Source organism: Schistocerca piceifrons, chromosome 1, assembly GCF_021461385.2.
Source record: "Schistocerca piceifrons isolate TAMUIC-IGC-003096 chromosome 1, iqSchPice1.1, whole genome shotgun sequence".
Classification (NCBI taxonomy): Eukaryota; Metazoa; Arthropoda; class Insecta; order Orthoptera; family Acrididae; genus Schistocerca; species Schistocerca piceifrons.
Genome location: NC_060138.1, coordinates 1013875099 through 1013894571, shown reverse-complemented (window position 1 = coordinate 1013894571; position 19473 = coordinate 1013875099). Strand labels below are relative to the sequence as shown.

Here is a 19473-nt window from a genome sequence, read left to right as displayed (position 1 = left end):
CAAAAAATGCACAACTCATGATTTTTTTTGCAGGAGAAAACTGATAGCCGTGATTCAGGAGCCAATAATATACTCTCCAGACAGTCCCCTGAAGTTGGTGCTCAGTGGCGCACAATGATGCAGAGGCACAGTACAGACAAAGATCATCCACATACAGTGACGGAGAGAACAGAGAGACTGTGGGGCCCACTGCAGTTACAATACCATTGAAGCTGATAGCCTACAGGATTAGACTCAGAACCAATCCCTGAGGGACTCCAGCTTCTTGTACATATAGGTTCCTGAGGGTCACACCTATCCTGACCCGAAAAAGATGGAGCGATAGGAAATTCTGGATAAAAGTGGGTAAACTGCCCTGGAAATCCCACTCATGCAGTGTTGATAGGATGTGATGTCACCAGGTGGTATCGTATGCCTTCTGTAGGTCAAAGAACACAGCAGTCAGATGTTGGGACGCACAAAAGCATTGTGCACTGCAGTTTCCAGACAAACCAGATGGTCTGTGGTGGACCACAATGCCCAAGTCACTTTGGAATCATGGCACATGCCCTCTGGCTTCAAGGCACCAACAAAGACAGGGGTTAACCATTCATTCGAATAGCTTAGATAGCCCATTTGTCACAGAGAATGGCTGGTAGTGAGTTAAAAGATGTGGATCCTTCACCAGTTTCTAGACAGGAATAATATTAGGTCTACAACTTTGCTTCCGCCGTTTTGCAATAGAAGGCACAGTAGCGGCAAGTGGGATTCAGGTGGTTGGTCATAGGTGTTAATACAATAAGCTTAGGCATCTGTGAACATAATGCCACAAAAATATTAGTTGATTTGTGGTTGCATCCTAAGGTTATTCTTGATTAAGTATGTCAAATTACGCATCCATTTCTCACCATTTGTGGGAAGTTTCAGTTTTCTGCTTTAATATGAAGAAATCTGCGGCTGTGGCTCTTAAAATGCTGGGTAAGACCAATGGTGAGGGAACTATTAGTGGAAGAATGTGCAGAGAATGTTTTCAACGCCTTAAGAACGATGATTTTGATGTCAAAGTTCGGCATGGCGAGGGAAGACAGAACATTTTCATAGCTACTGAGACAGACGAAGACAGTCATAAGACATCATTATTGAAAGCAATTGATGCATTTGAGCCCAGCACTGAAACACAAATGGCCACAATACAGTGATAAGACACGTAAAGGTAATTTTGCAGCGGATCAGTGCTCAACTCCATGTCGCAAAAGCCGTCAAAATATACATGAAAACATCCTATCCCTCCCGCCGTATTCTCCATATGTTGCTTTCTCCGACTACCACATTTTTCGATCAGTGGCATACAGTCTGGCTGACAAGCACTTCCGATCATTTGAACAAGGATCATTTGAACAAGTGCAAAACTGAATCAATTCATGGATCCCCGCAAAAGTCGCCCAGTTCTTCTGCAACAGGATTCATATGCTATCCGAAAGATGGTTGAATGTAGTGGCCAGCGATGGGCAATACTATGAAAACATATTTTTTTTTTTGTAAATTTTTCACAATAAAGCCCTGAACTTCGAGAAAAAATGGTGGAAGCAAAGTTGTAGACCTAGTACCATCTTCCCACCACTGAGAGGGAAATTCCCCTTCCTGCCAAATACGATTAAAAAAGCCCGAGGATATGTCTCATGACATCAGCATCAAGAAGTTTGTGCATTTGGTTGTGGTTTTTGTTCGGTCCACAGGCAGTATCTTGACACTCTGCCAAAGCACTGTGAGCTCACATTCACTAAAAGGGATGCTGTATGATAGAGAGCCATGTGCATGGAAGGATAGCGGGCGGCACTCAATGAGGTGTTTCTGGGTCAGGAAATGAGGATGATAATTACTGCAAGGAGACACTTCTGTAAAGTGTGCTGCAAAACATTTCACAAGTACCACAGGTTCATTGCAGATGTTACCACTGATAAGGATGGCATGAACTGCCGTGGGTGATGGATGGCCGCAAATGTGGCAGAGTTTAGTCCATACTTAGGACACTGATGTGTGGGATCGCATGATGATACGTATTGCTCCCACACTCCTGCTTACTTTTCGGTAACAAAAAGCGTATTATTGGCCTAAAGTCTCTTGAATGATATTAAATTATCCATAGAGGGATGGTGCTTGTGCTGTTGAAGCGCCATGTGGTGTTCCCTGATAGCTGTGGCTATGTCTTCTGATCACCATGGCATTGACAGTCGTCGAGATGAGCCGGGAGGTGTAGGGGTATCATTGCTACGCAGTATGAATAATAGTACAAATAGTATATTTTACCACACTGTTGATATCCATCGCAGGACTGACTGCAAAACTGGCTGTAGAGGAGAAAGCCTGCCAGTCAGCTTTCTGAAGTGACCAACTTGGAGTATGTTCCAGACGGCTGTGAGTGGAGAGGGAGAGAACGTTGGAAAATGGTCACCATCACAAAGATCACCACGGACACGCCACTTAATCAGGGGCAAGATACTCAGGCTGCAAATTGTGAGATCAATAGCTGAGTATGTTCCATGGACCACACTGAAATGTGCTGCAGTTCCAGTGATGAGAATGGCAGACGCCCAATTCCGAAAGGATGTGTTCTTGTACTCAGCCCCAGCGAGACGTAGTGTCGCTGACCCAAAGAGGAGTATGAGCTTTCTAGTCCCCCAAATAAAAGGAAGGGGTGAGGTAGCTGTTCTACTAACTCTAACAGATCATGACTTTGGTGAGGTGCATCTGGGGGTAGATAAACATTACATATCGTTATCCAAACCGACAGCTAGTTACTAATGGCCACGGCTTCTAGTGCAGTGGTAACGGGCACCTGCTCACTGGAAATATCAGAGCATATGAGGGTACAGACCCTAGTGGATGCTCTCTCAACATTAACACGATTGGTACAGTATGGTTTGTAGTTTTTCAGAGCAGGGAGGTGTGTTGCCATTAGATGACGGAGTTTTGTTAGATGGCGATAGTAGCTGTTACAGATCCATTGAAGGAGTGTTGGAGTCAGGTCTGAGAGAGACAGTGGTGAATGCAAAAAATAAGTGTGATTACTTCACTACCACGTCATAGAACATCCAATTTTGTGTTTCGTTTACCTTTCTGTTTATCCTTCTTATCCTTGTTAGTCTTTGGTGTCTGTGATTTCCCCATTCCATCTTCTGGGAGTGAAGAGGAGCATACCATTCTTCGGCCCACAGCCTTGTGGGGGCTGGTCCTTGTCTTGAAAGGCGGCACTCTGACAGGTGTACCCCTCCCTGATGACGCCAGAGGATTACTAGACATCTGTGGCTGCACTCATGATGTGGGAACAACTGGTGCTATACGTTTTGGGGGCAAGGAAGCTGACACTCCCTCCCCAATTGCAGCACAACCCCTGAAATACGACCAGGGCCAGGAGGTGTCTTGCAAGACCCTATTGTGTGAAACCTCAGACTGAGGTTTCGTTTCCCCTGCAGTGTCAGGGGCTAGAATAGACCCACAGCAATTCCTTTCCTGTCATAAGAGACAACTAATATGAGTTTTTTTTATTTGACCATGTTTTTTACATTGGTGTTTTGACTATTCTTTGGACTTCTCAAGATTTTTGCTCTTTTCACTTTTTTTAATACTTTCCCCGCCCCACACCCACCCCCCCCCCCCCCCCCCCCCCCCCCCCCCCCCACCCCCCCCCCCCCACCTTTTTTGACTTTTTAAATTCTGTCCCCATTTTGGGTTAGGCCTCCACTCACTAAATTTTACAGAACTGCGGGCCATTTGGGGAAGGGTACCTTACTGTGGTGTGTTAACTGTCAGCTGTTCACTGTTATCTTTTTGTACCTACCAATCATGTGGATTTATCTTTCCACCTGAAATTCAGTGTGTTAGCCAGTCCCGTTGTTTTGGGGTCATCATGTACCTTCTCGGTGGAAGCCCCCCTGACAATGCAGGGAACGCACTGTGAATGCCTGAGCTGTAACTTCCCCATGTCAGCCACGGAGTAGGTGTCTATCCCACTTCAGGGTACTAGAACTCCTGGCAACAGCTTCTGTGCCAGGTAGCCTTTGCCTGGTGAGGTGGCGCCCATGGGGAGCACCTCCAATAGGAGTGATTAGCACAGGGGGTGGATGATCCACAATGAAATGGATCAAACTTAATGGCGGTCTTGCCGACATGGCTGTGACATAACAGTCACATAACTTGAGACCACGTCAGTCAGATGAAGTCTTTCAAACTTTTTCTTTGCATCTTGATAAAACATGTGGTCAAGCATTTTGTACCCTTGAATTTTTTTTTCTCCCTCCTGAAGTCTGAGCACTGTGGTGAAAGAGGAGGGTGCGGTTCTGGACAGTTGACTGTTTGAGGGGGTTGCTTAAGAAGGCTGCTCTCATGGGATGCCCGTCCATATGCCCTACATATTAGAACAAGCAGGAGGACATGTGTCCGAACCTTTGGCACCTAAAATATCTCATCAGAAGAGGAAAATAAGGACTGACATGACACCTATAAACCATGACCTTAACCTTCCAAGACAAAATGTTGCCTTTGAAGGCTAGGACAAAAGCTTCAGTGTCCACTATATTATCTTTGAACCCCTCTGTATGTGGAGAACAAAATGGACTCCATGTGTTGGCAGATTAGTATGCAGCTCTTCATCAGTTTGTAGCATTAGGTCCTGATCGAAGATAATGCCTTGAATTCTAATGAGCTTGTTATGAGGAGAAATGGTGACATATCTCACTTATCTTGACCCAGGCCTGAAGTGCCCGTGATTAGTTGGCTTACTTTTAATCAGCAAAGATCCACTTCTCATCATCTCTACTGAACCAACCTCCCCCAACCAATGTTCAATATTTTCAACGAAAAACAGTGGCTCTGTTACGGTGAAAGATGTGCTGTCAGATCGGGAAAAAACCAAGAACTCAGCAAACTGTCCAGTTCCATTTCTCCTTACCTGGCTTTATCTTGCGGCATGATCAAAGATAGAAAACGCCATAGCATTGTCAACCTTTACATTAAAATCGCTGTTCCTGACTGCTGAGACAGCCATGTTGGCACGGACCACCATTAAGTTTGAACTGTTTCATTGCAGATCATCCACCCCTATACAAATCACTCCAATTGGAGGTCCCTCCCCCTGGGCATCACCCCACCAGGCAAAGGTCACCTGGCACAATAGCCTTTGCCAGGAGTCCTGGTACCCAGAAGTGGATAGACACCTACTCCTTGGCCGACACGGGTAGGTTACGGCTCAGGCATCCCCAGTGCGATCCCTGCATTGTCAGGAGGCTACCACCAAGAAGGTACATGATGACCTCAAAACAACGGACTGGCTAGCATGCTGGATTTCAGGTGGAAAAATAAATCCACTTGATTGGTAGGTGCAAAAGATAACAGTGTACAGTTGATAGCCGACAGTTAACACACCACAGCAAGGCATCCTTCCCCAAATGGCCCGCATTTCTGTAAAAATTTGGAAAGTGTAGGTCAAACCCAAAATGGGGACAGAATTTAAAAAGCCAAGAAGTGAGGGGTGGGGGGGGGGGGGGGGGGGAGCATTAAAAAAGTGAAGAGAGCAAAAATCTTGAGAAACCCAAAGAATAGTCAAAATTTAAAGGTAAAAGCATGACCAAACAAAAAAACTCATAATAGTTGTCTCTTATGACAGGCAAGGAACTGCTGTGAGTCTATTCTAGCGTCCGACACTGCTGGAGTGAGGGGGAGGGGGAGAGTTATGTGAATACTGTATTGCCACGGAAGAGCATCATTCTCCTATCAATATTCCATATGCCACCTGTGGAACGCAACACAGAAAGTAACTGCCACCTGCAGCTCATGGCCAGTTTTCCAGTGCACCTTGTGTCTGCATGACTGTGCCACATGGCAACAATTCACTGCAATGCACTTCTTAGGGCCACACATGATCATAGTGTCACGTTGTTCTGCAAACTCAAAACTTGGGGGCTTGAGTGTAGCTACCCGATAGCATTCCATCTTCCCCTGGACCGAGGCAGGGGAACAATTTTCTGGGCACTATAGACTACTTCATTTGCTGAATCATCTACAAAGTACTGAACGAATTGGAAGATGAGAGGAAATTCAGAGCAACACAATGTCTCATCTATATCAGTACTATAAATATATCCTGTAATTCAACTCGATAGGCTGAAAATTCTAGGAATTGGAAATTTGTGGTAAGATCTTATGGGACCAAACTGCTGAGGTCATCGGTCCCTTATTAATCTAACTTAAACTAACTTACGCTAAGGACAACACACACACTCATGCTTGAGGGAGGACTCGAGCCTCCGATGGGGAGGAGACCCGCGAACTGTGACAGGACGCCTCAGACTGCGCGGCTTTCCCGCGCAGCAAAAATTCTAGAACCACCTCCCTCTTGCCTTTGTTTTTAACAAAAAAAAAAAAAAGCTTGTGTATCCACATGAACAAGTGCACCTGAGAAGTGAAGCAGATTTGCATTTAAAGGCTTATTATATTAGAAGCAACAACATTAAATACTGGTACTAACTGCAGAGAGGAAGGGGTGGGGAGATGGCAAGGAAAAAGGATGGCAGGAAACTGCGAATGTCATTTTAAAGGGAAATCATACTGACACTTGACATAAGTGGTAAAAGGAAATCACAGAAACCTCAATCTGAGGAGATGAACATTCATCTGAAAACCACTGAACCCAAACATGAGTTCAATATCTTTAACCATTGTACCACTTCACTTTGCAGCCCCTGGTAGACAGGATACATTGCTGAAGTTACATGTTTAAGTTTCAGTTGCCAGTCCTGCACAAAGATTAAGCAGGAAGGTTAATTTCAGTGTACACTATGCAACCAAGTGAACATTACAGTCTGGAAGTCTAAAAGTAAGCAAATCCTAAGAGAAATGCATACTATAAAATCATCTTTTGCGTTATAAAACTGTGGTGCTGTATTAGCAACCACCAACTAGCAAGTAAATCTACTAATAATGTATTATTTTTTGGATGGTCAGTAACAAAGATCACTGGCAGCCACAAAGTGGAAAGCAGTAAGGAGAGGGAATATTTCCCAGGAACATTCCTCAATCCCCAAAGACATTCGTCTGTGGTGACAATAACAGAATGTATGGGTCAGCTGTAGCCTAATTGATCCATCAGTTACATTCACTAGCTGTATGTTGTGAAGAATGGAAGATTTGCAGTCAACTGTTAGATATCTTCAAAAGGAGGGTATCATTCATGATTACTACAAATGTCATATGTGGTGAAAATGCACATCTGACTGAAGTGTCTGCTAGTTAAATAAAAATGTTCAAATGTGTGTGAAATCTTATGGGACTTAACTGCTAAGGTCATCAGTCCCTAAGCTTACACACTACTTAACCTAAATTATCCTAAGGACAAACACACACACACACCCATGCCCGAGGGAGGACTCGAACCTCCACCAGGGCCAGCCACACAGTCCATGACTGCAGTGCCTTAGACCGCTCGGCTAGTCCCGCGCGCCGTCAGCTAGTCATTGTTCAGATACGTGGATGAGTTGCGAGGGCTCAGTCCACTGCAGGATCTGGTTTGAGAGATTAAGGTTCAATTTGTTGACTTACTTTTATTTGTATTAATTTCATATTACGCGTCCTATACAAGAAATGGGTGTTAGCAAATGTATCAGTGGTTGTTAGGTTTTTGTTTTGTCGTGAAGTATGTGGGGAATTATTAAATAGATGGATCTTTTGGGGGTAGGAGCAGAAACTAACGAGTTTTGTTTTGGTAAGCAGACTGGGGGGAGGGGGTTGTTCAGATGATGTACATCAGTGGCTGGAAAATAGGTCTACGAGGATTTTGGTATCACTTATGGAGGAATTCATTGCAGAGGGGCTGTTAAATATTTTTGGATGGCATTGCTTTTTAAGTGGGGTGGAGGAGGCGGGGTTACAACCATCTTGTGATTTATCATAGAGTGGAGTTAAAAAAATTATGATCTGTACTAATGACAGTGAGGGATACTGGGAAAAAAGGGAGGTTGTTTGGGGAGAGGGGGGGGGGGGGAAACATATCTGTTGTGTGGAAGGGTAAAAGGCACTCTTCCATTCTACAGGCACGAATAGGCCCCTGTTCGTTAGCTACGTCGGAGTAGGTGCATTTTAGTTGCAATCTCTTTCCACTTACCTGATTATAATAATAATAATAATAATAATAATAATAATAATAATTATTATTATTATTATTATTATTATTATTATTATTATTATTATAATTATTATTATTATTTTAACCATATTTGGTTTTTTATAATTTAAATGTAGTTTAGTTGTTACTTTATTGATTTTTGTTGTTTGTTTATTGAGGTTCAGACTTCTGACTGGTTTGCAGCAGCCCACTATAAACTCCTCTACCATTTCAACCTCTTCATGTCAGAGTAGCACGTGCAACAGATGTTCCAGGTTGTCAGCTAGATATAGTCCAACCTCTGTCTTCCCCTACAGTTTTTATTCTTTACAGTTCCATCAAGTACCATGGAAGTTATTCCCCGATATTTTAGCACACATGCTATCATCCTGCCCCCCTTTTTTTTGTCAGTTTTTTCCCACCTCTTCCTTTCTGCCCTGATTCTGCCTACCTTATCAGTCCACTTAATTTTCAACATCCAATAACACTACATTTGAAATGCCTCAATTCTCTTCTGTTCTCATTTTCATACAGTCCATAACTCACTCCCACACAATTCCGTGCTCCAAATGCGCATTATTCTGCAGATTAATGCCAATGTTTGATGGTTGTCAACTTCTTTGACTGTGCTAGTTTGCTTTTTACATCTACCTTGCTTCATCTATTAGGTATTATTTTGCTCCCAAAACAACAGAATTCTTTCATTTCATGGTCCCCAATTTTGATGTTACATTTATAGTTAATGTCATTCTTGCTACTCTTAGTTACTTATTCTTCCTTTGGTTTACTCTAAATTGACAGCGTGATCATTAGACCAATCACTCTGTTCAGCAGGTCCTCCAATACTCTCTCAATTTCGCCAAAGATACCAATGTCATCAGCAATTCTTGTCACTGATGTCCTTTCACAATGAATTTCAAATCCACTCCTGAACCTTTTTTTTTTATTTCCATCAATGCTTCTTCGATGAACAGGGGTGCAAGACTACATCCCCGTCTTACACCTTTTGGTTCTGGTCTTCCATTCTTTACTTTCCATCCTTGTTATTGAACACGCTGTATGTTACGCATCTTCCTCCACAGCTTACATCTATTTTCCATTTTATATTGCCAAACATTTTTTCTAGGTCAACAAACCATATAAATGTGTCTCGAGTTTTCCTAAGTCTTGCTTCCATTAACTAGCGTGTCATCAGTACTGCCTCTTGAGTGCATGAGGTTTAAAGCTGATTGTCCGAACACTGAAAACATGTACCTGCCTTTGCTGTCTTCGAGATTGTCTGTTGGTATCTATCCATACTAACTGACTCTGCAAAGCAACTTCAATAGTCCCTTAGTTTTAACTCCCCAAATGATTTTAGAAATTTGAGAGAATGTTTTTTATTGTTTCCACTTTATTTGATCACAAGTCTTTGACAGCTCTGTTTAACTATAATACCAGAACATTGTCATTCATATTGACTCCTTACATCAGACAGTTCAGCCCTCTCACAGAGGTCCTGAATGTACCCCCTCCAACAACCCACTACCTCTTCTGCACGTTGCAGTGGAACTCCTCTTGCACTTGATGTTGAAGCCTTTGCTTTTAGTTTCGCCATGGGTTTTCACTTTTCTATACACTGAATCAGTCCTTCATATGACCATTCCTTTCTCAATACCTTCATATTTTTCCAGCAAACATTTCACCTTGGTTTCCCTGTACTTCGTACTTATTTCATTCTTGGCTCTGAGCACTATGGGACTTAACTACTGTGGTCATCAGTCCCCTAGAACTTAGAACTACTTAAACCTAACTAACCTAAGGACATCACACACATCCATGCCCGAGGCAGGATTCGAACCTGCGACCGTAGCAGTCGCGCGGTTCCGGACTGCGCGCCTAGAACCGCTAGACCACCGCGGCCGGCTTTCATTCTTGCTGTAAGCCTGTCTTTTCCTGAGCATTTGTGTACTTGCTGTTTTTTGTAGATTAACTGAAGTATTTCTTCCATTACCCAAGGTTTCTTTGCAGTTACATTCCTTCTACCAGTACTTGTTGGTCCAACTTCTGTGATTGTCCGTTTTTAGCACCACTGCAAGACGACCTGTCATAAACTTGCAAAAAACATACTGAGAAAAATCAGCTAACAGCAAATGGGAACTAGAACAAAGGTACTGAGAACCACAACCCAGGCACTGTGCTTCGTAACAACAAAATATGCGTGCCCGGTACATGCTGAGAAGATCGACTTAAGCCTAAATGAAACATACTCACTACTCACCAGTTGCACAAAAATCAATGCTGCTTCATAAACTACAGAAGGCAGCCAGATTTACGGAGCCCAACTCCTGAAGAGCCTGATCAGAACGCAATGGGAAGCTTATGTGTACCCCTGACCCATACGATTCCTTATTTGAGTCAACCTAGAAGATTTGAATCTGCAATAGATTCTTGTATATTGAACTTACCAAACCTCCTGATGATTGCTCTCCCCTACTAGAAGTGCCCAGTGGTGAGAACTTGGGATGCAAGACTTGTGATAGCCTCAAATACATCAGAATGGGTGAAACACTAGTGAAGGCGAACCTGCTCAAGTTGGGCCTCATAAATGAGTATGACAAGATATGGATATCAGGATACAGAACATCTCTTGACCTGTCCGAAATGCCACAGTAAATTTACCCTCAACAATTTGAGAAGAAAGGAGATATTGAAAGTAGAGCAATTTTGGGCTGGAAAACCTTTATCATCAGGCACAAAAATTTGAAGTGCTCATTTTAGACATGTCCATTCTTCTTCAACTGAATACCTGTTGTGCATTCATTATAGCATGATCTACGGAAGGGGGTCAAGCAAGTAATTTTTGATGAGGTCAAGATGCTTTTGAAAATTTTTTATTAAGGTAAAGGAGAAAAATCCTCAATATTCCTTACTAATTTTTTATTTTAATTTTCACTCTCAAAATATGAAATACAATAGATATGCAAATTTGTATTAAAATCAGTGGGAGAAATCATATCCTCAGTCTTTTTTTTAGAGCCAGTTTCTTAAAGTTAGGTTCATGTGGGGAGCAAATTATGCGAATAGTGTCTTCTAGGTGGCCAGCCATTAGTCTTGAGCAATACCTGTTCGTCAAAAAAATTTTGAAAATGAAATTTCACAACTGAATGTGGAGCCAAACATAAGGTACAGTATATGGCTACTTTTTCGCAATTTTCATATTTTTCTGGGACATGTCCACTCCAAAATTCTTCAGTGGATGCAGTTTTATACGTTTGTAAGGAAATGCCTTCCTGCAAGTCTGTTATCTCCATTTGGAGTACAGACTTTAAAAGGCACAACAATGTTGCAGCCACATCCATCCATTCTGATCCTGGAGAAACTTCAAAAGGCGATTTTAAGAACTGCAGCAGCTTCTATATCTCAGAAAAGTCTTGGATCTAACTTCAAATTCCTTCTTAAGATCTGACCAAAAAAAAAAAAAAAAAAAAAAACCTTGAGAATACTGAAATGTTTATTCCAGAACTACACTCATGCTCATAAATTAAGGATAATGCCGATGCATGGTGAAACAACGCTCTGGTGGGTAGTCTGCAGGTTTAAATCACCTTGGGGTATGACCACGCAGCGCATTTGACCTGCGGTCGTCACACGGTGGCGCTGGCAGCAGTCCACATAGGCAGAGGTGTGTTGGCACATGTCAGAGTATGGTGCAGCGAGTCAGTGTGCAGATGTTTTCAGAAGTGCTAATGGTGACTGTGTGTTGAAAATGGCTCAAAGAACACATATTGATGACATTATGAGGGATAGCGACTGGAGGCTGGTCAAACACAGCACTGCTTGAATACTGCTCAGCAGTGTGGGATCCGTACCAGATAGGGTTAATAGAAGAGATAGAGAAGATCCAACGGAGATAAGCGTGCTTCGTTACAGGAGCATTTAGTAATCGCGAAAGCGTTACGGAGATGATAGATAAACTCCGGTGGAAGACTCTGCAGGAGAGACGCTCGGTACGGGCTTTTGTTAAAGTTTCGAGAACATACCTTCATCGAGGAGTCAAGCAGTATATTGCTCCCTCCTACGTATATCTCGGGAAGAGACCATGAGGATAAAATCAGAGAGATTAGAGCCCACACAGAGGCATACTGACAATCCTTCTTTCCACGAATAATGCGAGACTGGAATAGAAGGGAGAACCGATAGAGGTACTCAAGGTACCCGCCGTCACACACCGTCAGGTGGCTTGCGGAGTATGGATGTAGATGTAGATGTCGTAGCACAGGCCCTCCGTGTACCACAAAGTGAGAGCTCAAGATTATGGCAACAATTCCAGCAGACAGGAAACGTGTCCAGGCACTACAGTAAGAGATATCCACAGTGTACAACACCACAAGAAGACTGATATCTCACCATCAGTGCCTGCAGATGGCCACGGAGTATTGCAGGTAGCCTTGCTCGGGTCCTTACCGCAGCCACTGGAACAGTTGTCTCCAGACATACAGTCCACAGACAATTCAACAAACATGGTTTATTCACCCGGAGATCTGTAAGGTGCATTCCACTGATCCCTGGTCACAGGAGAGCCCTTAAAGCCTGGTGTCAAAAACACAGTACATGGTCATCGGAACAGTGGGCCCAGGTTATGTTCACGGATAAGTCCTGGTATAGTCTGAACAGTGATTCTCGCCGGATTTTCATCTGGCGTGTACCAGGAACCAGATACCAACCCTTTAATGTCCTTGAATGGGACCTGTATGGAGGTCGTGGTTTGATGGTGTGGAGTGGGTTTATGATCGGTGCATGTATAACTCTGCAGAGGAACAATAACAGGTCAGGTGTATCGGGACATCCATCATTTTGCACCAGTACGTTCACCTTTTCAGGGGTGCAGTGGGTCCCACCTTCCTCCTAATGGATGATAACACATAGCCCCAACGAGCTGCCATTATGGAGGAGTACCTTGAAACAGAAGATATCAGGCGAATGGAGCGGCCTGCCTGTTCTCCAGACCTAAACCCCATCAAGCACATCTGGCATGCTCTCTGTCGACGTATCGCTGCATGTCTTCAAACCCCTACGACACTTCAGGAGCTCCAACAGGTACTGGTGCAAGAATGTGAGGCTATACCCCAGTAGCTGCTCAACCACCTGATCCAGAGTACGCCAACCCGTTGTACGGCCTGTGTATGTGTGTGTGGTGATCATATCCCATATTGATGTCGGGGTACATGTGCAGGAAACAGTGGTGTTTTGTAGCACACGTGTTTCGGGATGGTTTTCTCAACTTATCGCCAATACTGTGGGCTTACAGATCTGTGCCATTCATGATCCCTATGTGCTTATGCTATTAGCACCAGTTTTGTGTAGTGCCATGCTGTATGGTACCACATTCTGCAATTATCCTTAATTTATGAGCATGAGTGTATTTTTATATACAAAAACTGTTGGTAAGTGATAATATTCTTAATGTGCAATGCCTGTATCCAGCTTGCGACTGAAAGAACACACACTTTGTATCAAATCACATATTAATTTCCCATTTCCTTGTAGCACGGGTATTGATTGCATTTAAATGTTTCAGAACATCTTTCTAGAAAGCTGCAGCTCGCATACTGCGTTGGTCTGCTAGGAACTCTCAACAGTTTCTTGCGTCTTGTGAATCCAGGTTTTCTAAGAAGGATGTTACTTCGCCTTTTATTTGCTAAAATGTTCGATAACTTGACCTTACCTTAGCCAACGTATGTTGAGGTACTGCAGTAGGTCAGAATGCACCAAATCACACTCATAAAGAAACTCCAGAACTGTCTGTGCTGAAGAGCAGATCGAGACCTCATAAAATTCATTGACTTGTCCATTACTTCTTTCAGAGTCACACTAAGTTTTCCACAAATAGCTGCCTGGTGAGTTATTCACTTTTATCTTTGATTCTCTTTATTAGTCTTTTTTCTTTGCCTATCACGGCTGTGGCCCTGTCAGTTGAAACAGACACAGTTTTATCAAACAGACACCGTTTGATTTCGTCACAAAGCCATGAAAAGTCTTAACTAAATCTTCTCTGGGAGTCTTGTCTTTCAACAGCAATATTGTTAGCAATTCTTTCCTAAATCCATCACTTTCAACATCGAAAAACTGCAAGAAACTGGACATTTGTTCATCAACAACAACATTGCATGATTCATCTAGTGCTTGGGGTAACAAGGTGCCTTCTGCAGAAGTTCAAGGAAACAGCAGCCAAATTTTGGTTCTTTTATTACTTCTTGTCAATAATGGAATACCTTGAACCGTGGCAACAACATAATACTTCTCTTCAAAAAGTGCCACAACCACATCCAAAATACATTTTTTTACCATCTCAGAGCCCGAAAACAGCTTCTGGTGTTAATTAAGCATCCAACACACATGCATTGCTGTTTCTGCAGATTTTTCTTGCTAGCTCAGAGAGCAAACTAGGAAGGTTGTGCCTTTTTTCTGTAAGAAGCTAGATATGGCTGGGGATTTCCTTGATGTGCTTCACTGCCCAGAGGAAAATTGTTACGGAATTGCTGACGAGTTGTTTTGTAGTGTCGCTCTAAATTGGCACTTTTAACAATACTGACAGTTCTGTTGCATATGAGACAAACTGGAACAGCTCCAGGCCTATCAGGGAGGTGGGGGGGGGGGGGGGGTGTAAAACTGTTCAGTCCACTGAGTCAAAACCTTCCCATTTTCACTGTTCACTATTTACTAGGACCCATATCGATGCAAAAGAAATGTTGTAAGCTTCAATAATAACAAAACGCTTTGTACAAGATAGCAACAACTACTGATGAAGTGGAAATAAAATTTGTGTACTGTATTTAGAGTCATTCTTCACAAAAATACTGGTGCCCAGCACACAGCATGTGCCAAAGAACTGCAAAGGAGCTACTTCCTTGTCAAAGTGTATGCTGCCACACACCAAAGGAGCTGCACTGTGCTTTGTTGTCAAAGATTGCCACCACACAGTGAACTAGTCCAAAGTTCCATTTAAAGTAGCTTTAAGCTATTGTTCCAGTTACGAGCACAAAAAATGGTGTTTAAATGAATATGCCTACTCACATGTAGTAGAGGGTCGACAGAAGCGTCCGATCCAACGCGCCGGCTTTGACCCGTGGCTTAAGGGTGTTGTCGTGTGTGACGTCATGACGGCGCGGAGTTTGGTTTGAGTGTGGCTGTCTCCAGTTCTGTTTTATCTTATTTTATTTACTTTTCTGATCTGTTCGTTCTATCTCGTGAGATTTTTTTTTAATTTAAAGACACTTATTACTTATTTTAATTATCTGTTTCCTCGAATTTCTGTTTTAGTTTATTATATTTATCTTTCTGATCTGTTCGTTCTATCCCGTGAGATTTTTTTTTTTTAAAAAGACAAAAAACACTAATCAGCTACTGAAGCATCTTTATCTTCTATGGGTTGTAGGGGTTATGACCCCTGGGGAGGTGGGTGGGTATTCATGCATGGCTGTCTTCACTTACACGTTGTAGCTACGCAAGGCGTCTAAATTTGTTTATATTTAGTTTGCCCCCACCCAAAACACCCCATTTCCCGCGCTTGTCCCGTTAGTGTCATTAGGCTTCTTGTGGAAAGTGTGTGTGTTTGTTTTTGTTTCCGCCATATTTGTGACGTCATGGGTCAAAGCAGACGGGTGGGATCGGACGCTTCCATATTTCCGTAATAGACGTTTCAGAGGTTGCCAGAGTATGAAATCGATTTATAAAATTTTCTTGTTCATTAAATAAAATTCTTGTGTTGCATTCGTTTGTCCAGAACTTTTAAGTGGATTGACACAACATGCTGCGCTGATGGGCCAGCTTGCTCCCTTTCATCCCCAATCTTCAGTGTACTCCCCTGCACTGCACAGCATAGCAACTACGTATTTAATCCACCTATATGTACCTATTAAGAGTTCTAATTATTCAGCAGTTAATTGTACTAGAAAAAATTGTAAGGGTGCAAACATTAAACTGCTACCTAAAGAAAAATATTTTTTAAAAAATAAATGAATACATAATTTATACTTCCAAAATATTTTTTGGCGGGCCAGTTTTTGACCTGCCACAGTCTGGACCCGGACCACGGTCCGCTCGTTGCTGACCGCTGATCTAGAGCCTTAGGGAACTTCAAACACATCTCAATATTTCACTATCCCACTTCTTTCCACATTGATTCATCTGAAAGAGTCTCTTAAAATTTCATCCTACTCTTCATCATTACTAAATTGTGATCTGAATCTATATCTCCTCCAGGGCATGCCTTACAATCCAATATCTAATTTCAGAATATCTGTCTGACCATTGTGTAACTCAGCTAGAAACATCCCATAACTCAAATCGTAACTGGACTATTTTTAGCTATACACTATGCGTCAAATATTGAAATAGCATTTAGTAAGGCACCTTCCGTGTATTCCTCCTCCTTTTGTGATTTCTGAACAGTGTATTCCTGTGATTTTTGGACAGTGTATTCACTATTACTAAGTGAAAATTAATGCAAAACTCCACCAGTCTTTCAATCTCTCATTCTTACCACCGGGATGATATTTGTCCCTAGTTCTGTCTTATGAGCCTGCCCCTATTACAGGGTTCCAACCACTCCCAATTATTAGATTTTCATCGCCCTTTGCATACTGTGATATGAGTGCATCAACATGTCAAAAAGAGCAGACACAACATGAAATGCGCAGCTGTGATGAATATTTTGTAAATTAAATGTGTGGGGGGAGGGGGGGGGGGGGGGGGGGAGAAAGGAAAGGAAGTGAACTAATGATATCAAATGCACAGGAACGTTTTGCAAAATCAGTGACAGAGAGTGAAAATGTGTGCCAGACCAGGACATGTCCAAAAGAACAGATACCATGCAAAATCTACAGCTGTCATAAATATTATGTACACTGAAGGTGGGTGGGGGTAAAAAGGAAAGAGGCACTGAATCCACAACCCTCAGTGCAGACGCAAATTTACATTCCATCTCAGCGGGGATCTAAAATTAGTGGGCACAAAGAACATAGACAGGGACTGTGGATCGGTGGCACTGGGTGGGAGTGAGAGTCAGCCATGGAGTGTGCCGAGATAGTCGGCACACTTGCAATAAACACTATGACCAGGAGATGGTGAATGCAACCAGTAAGCAGGACATCCTAACTCCAGGTCCTGTCCGGCGTGCATTTTCACTCATCACTGCTGATTCTGCAAGAAGTTCAGATGTAGCTGATACTATTAGTTATTCTCCTTTCTCCCCCCCCCCCCCCCTTTAGTTTACACAATACTTTACATACTCAACTGCACATTCTATATCCTCGTACACTTTCCGTAGTTCATCTGCTGTTTGTGGTGTTGCCCATGTATAACTGAATTATTGTTCTTGGTGCTGGTTTGACACAGAGTCTGATAAGAAAATCCTATAATTGAACTGTTTATAGTAACTCACTCTATGCTGTATCTTCCTACTCTCATTACACCATTTTCTGGTGCTACTGATATTACTTTACTTTTGTCTGACTGTAAACCCTTAACATTTTTTTTTTTAAATATCTAAATTGACCCTTTGCATTTCCCCTTCCATATTTTTTAGTTCCTCTACCATACTCAAAACTTCCCTGTCTCATTCAGACCTCAAGTCTATATGCTCTTAGTCACAGAATGTTAACCTTTATTGGTTATTCGGTCACCCCTTCCTTGGCATATTCCTCCCATAGATCTAAATGATGGCTTAAGATGCAATCTTTTGCTAATGGAGAAATCATCATGACACTTTTTTCATTACAGATCATACGTCATGTGGCTACACCTTAAGAGTGTTCAGTACAGTGATTTGTATTACCTTCTGCACAATCATGCTCTAGATTATTGCTGATTCTTCTACCTATTAGGTGCAGCATTCCCACTTCAACTGTATGAGTAAGACCTGAGCCTTTGCTACTCCTCAGTCCCCTTTGACAAAGGATTGGCTCCTTGTACCGGAAGTCTTTGGCCACCAACTCCTGACCATTTTGGGGTCGACAGAAGCGTCCGACCCCACGCGTCGGCTTTGACCCATGACGTAAGGGTGTTGTGTGTGACGTCATTTTAATTATCTGTTTCCTCCAATTTCTGTTTTAGTTTATTATATTTATCTTTCTGATCTGTTTGTTCTATCCCGTGAGATTTTTTTAAAAAAAAGACAAAAAACACTAATCAGCTACTGAAGCATCTTTATCTTCTATGGGTTGCAGGGGTTACGACCCATGGGGAGGTGGGTGGGTATTCATGCATGGCTGTCTTCACTTACACGTTGTAGCTACGCAAGGTGTCTAAATTTGTTTATATTCAGTTTGGCCCCCCCTCCACCCAAAACACCCCATTTCCCGCACTTGTCCCGTTAGTGTCATTAGGCTTCTTGTGGAAAGTGTGTGTGTGTGTGTGTGTGTGTGTGTGTGTGTGTGTGTTTTGTTTTTGTTTCCGCTATATTTGTGACGTCATGGGTCAAAGCAGACGGGTGGGAGCGGACGCTTCCGTATTTCCCCATTTTGATTCAGAATTTCGGTAATGTCTGGGACTGAACCAGAGACATCTTGATTACTAGTCAAACATGCTACTCCTACACCTAGCGGAGATTTGGGATGGGTTTGTTTGATGTATGGTACCAGTTTTTTGTCATTATAGTGGGCTTTAAATATTATTTTTTGTTTTTTAATTAAGCCTTCTTTTGTTTTGATGATTTTTTTTTATCTTTCAGTTATATTCTATTTCTGAGTTACAATCTCTGTTTTATAGTGAAACATGCGTATGGCAAGTTTAGCTCTGCCGTTTTGTTGAAGTCCTCTGTGTTAGGTTGTTTTTACAGTTATTTGGGGGTATTAGTGTTGGTAGAATATTTGTGCTTGATTGTGGATGATTTGCTTTATGTTATTGTGTCACCAATTTATTTAGTTACGTAACTTATGTGTGTGATATGTGAAATTAGTTGCCACGATGTTTAGTTTTTGTGTTGGTAGCAGACATTTCAGTATAGCTGCGAATCAACTGTACTTACTGATACTGATTGTTAGCTCTGTCCTATAACATAATGGTGATGTAGCATGTGAAGTCATGTGGGTGCAAACAGAAAGGGAACAGACCACCAACAGTATTTTTTGAGTTTTTATTAGTTTTTTAGGATCTGCAGTGTAGCCTGAAATCTAATTTAGGTTGGAAGGTGACAGTTTGGTTGTGAGTTGGCAAAGCAGTTAAAACTAATTTTTAATATTACAGCTCTACACAATCCCATTCATATGCTTTTACCTGATATGAGTTTCAGACAAACGTACGTCAACTAATTAGATTTGTATGTAACATGAGCATACAAATTATCAGTGTGATAAAAT

At 42.3% G+C, this 19473-nt stretch overlaps 1 protein-coding gene across 1 annotated transcript in view; it reads right to left on the bottom strand.

Annotated features, from left to right (window-relative positions):
• LOC124795535 (E3 ubiquitin-protein ligase RMND5A) overlaps positions 1–19473 on the bottom strand; it is an 87292-nt gene that overhangs the window by 66857 nt on the left and 962 nt on the right. The gene's annotated exons all lie outside the window — the stretch shown is intronic.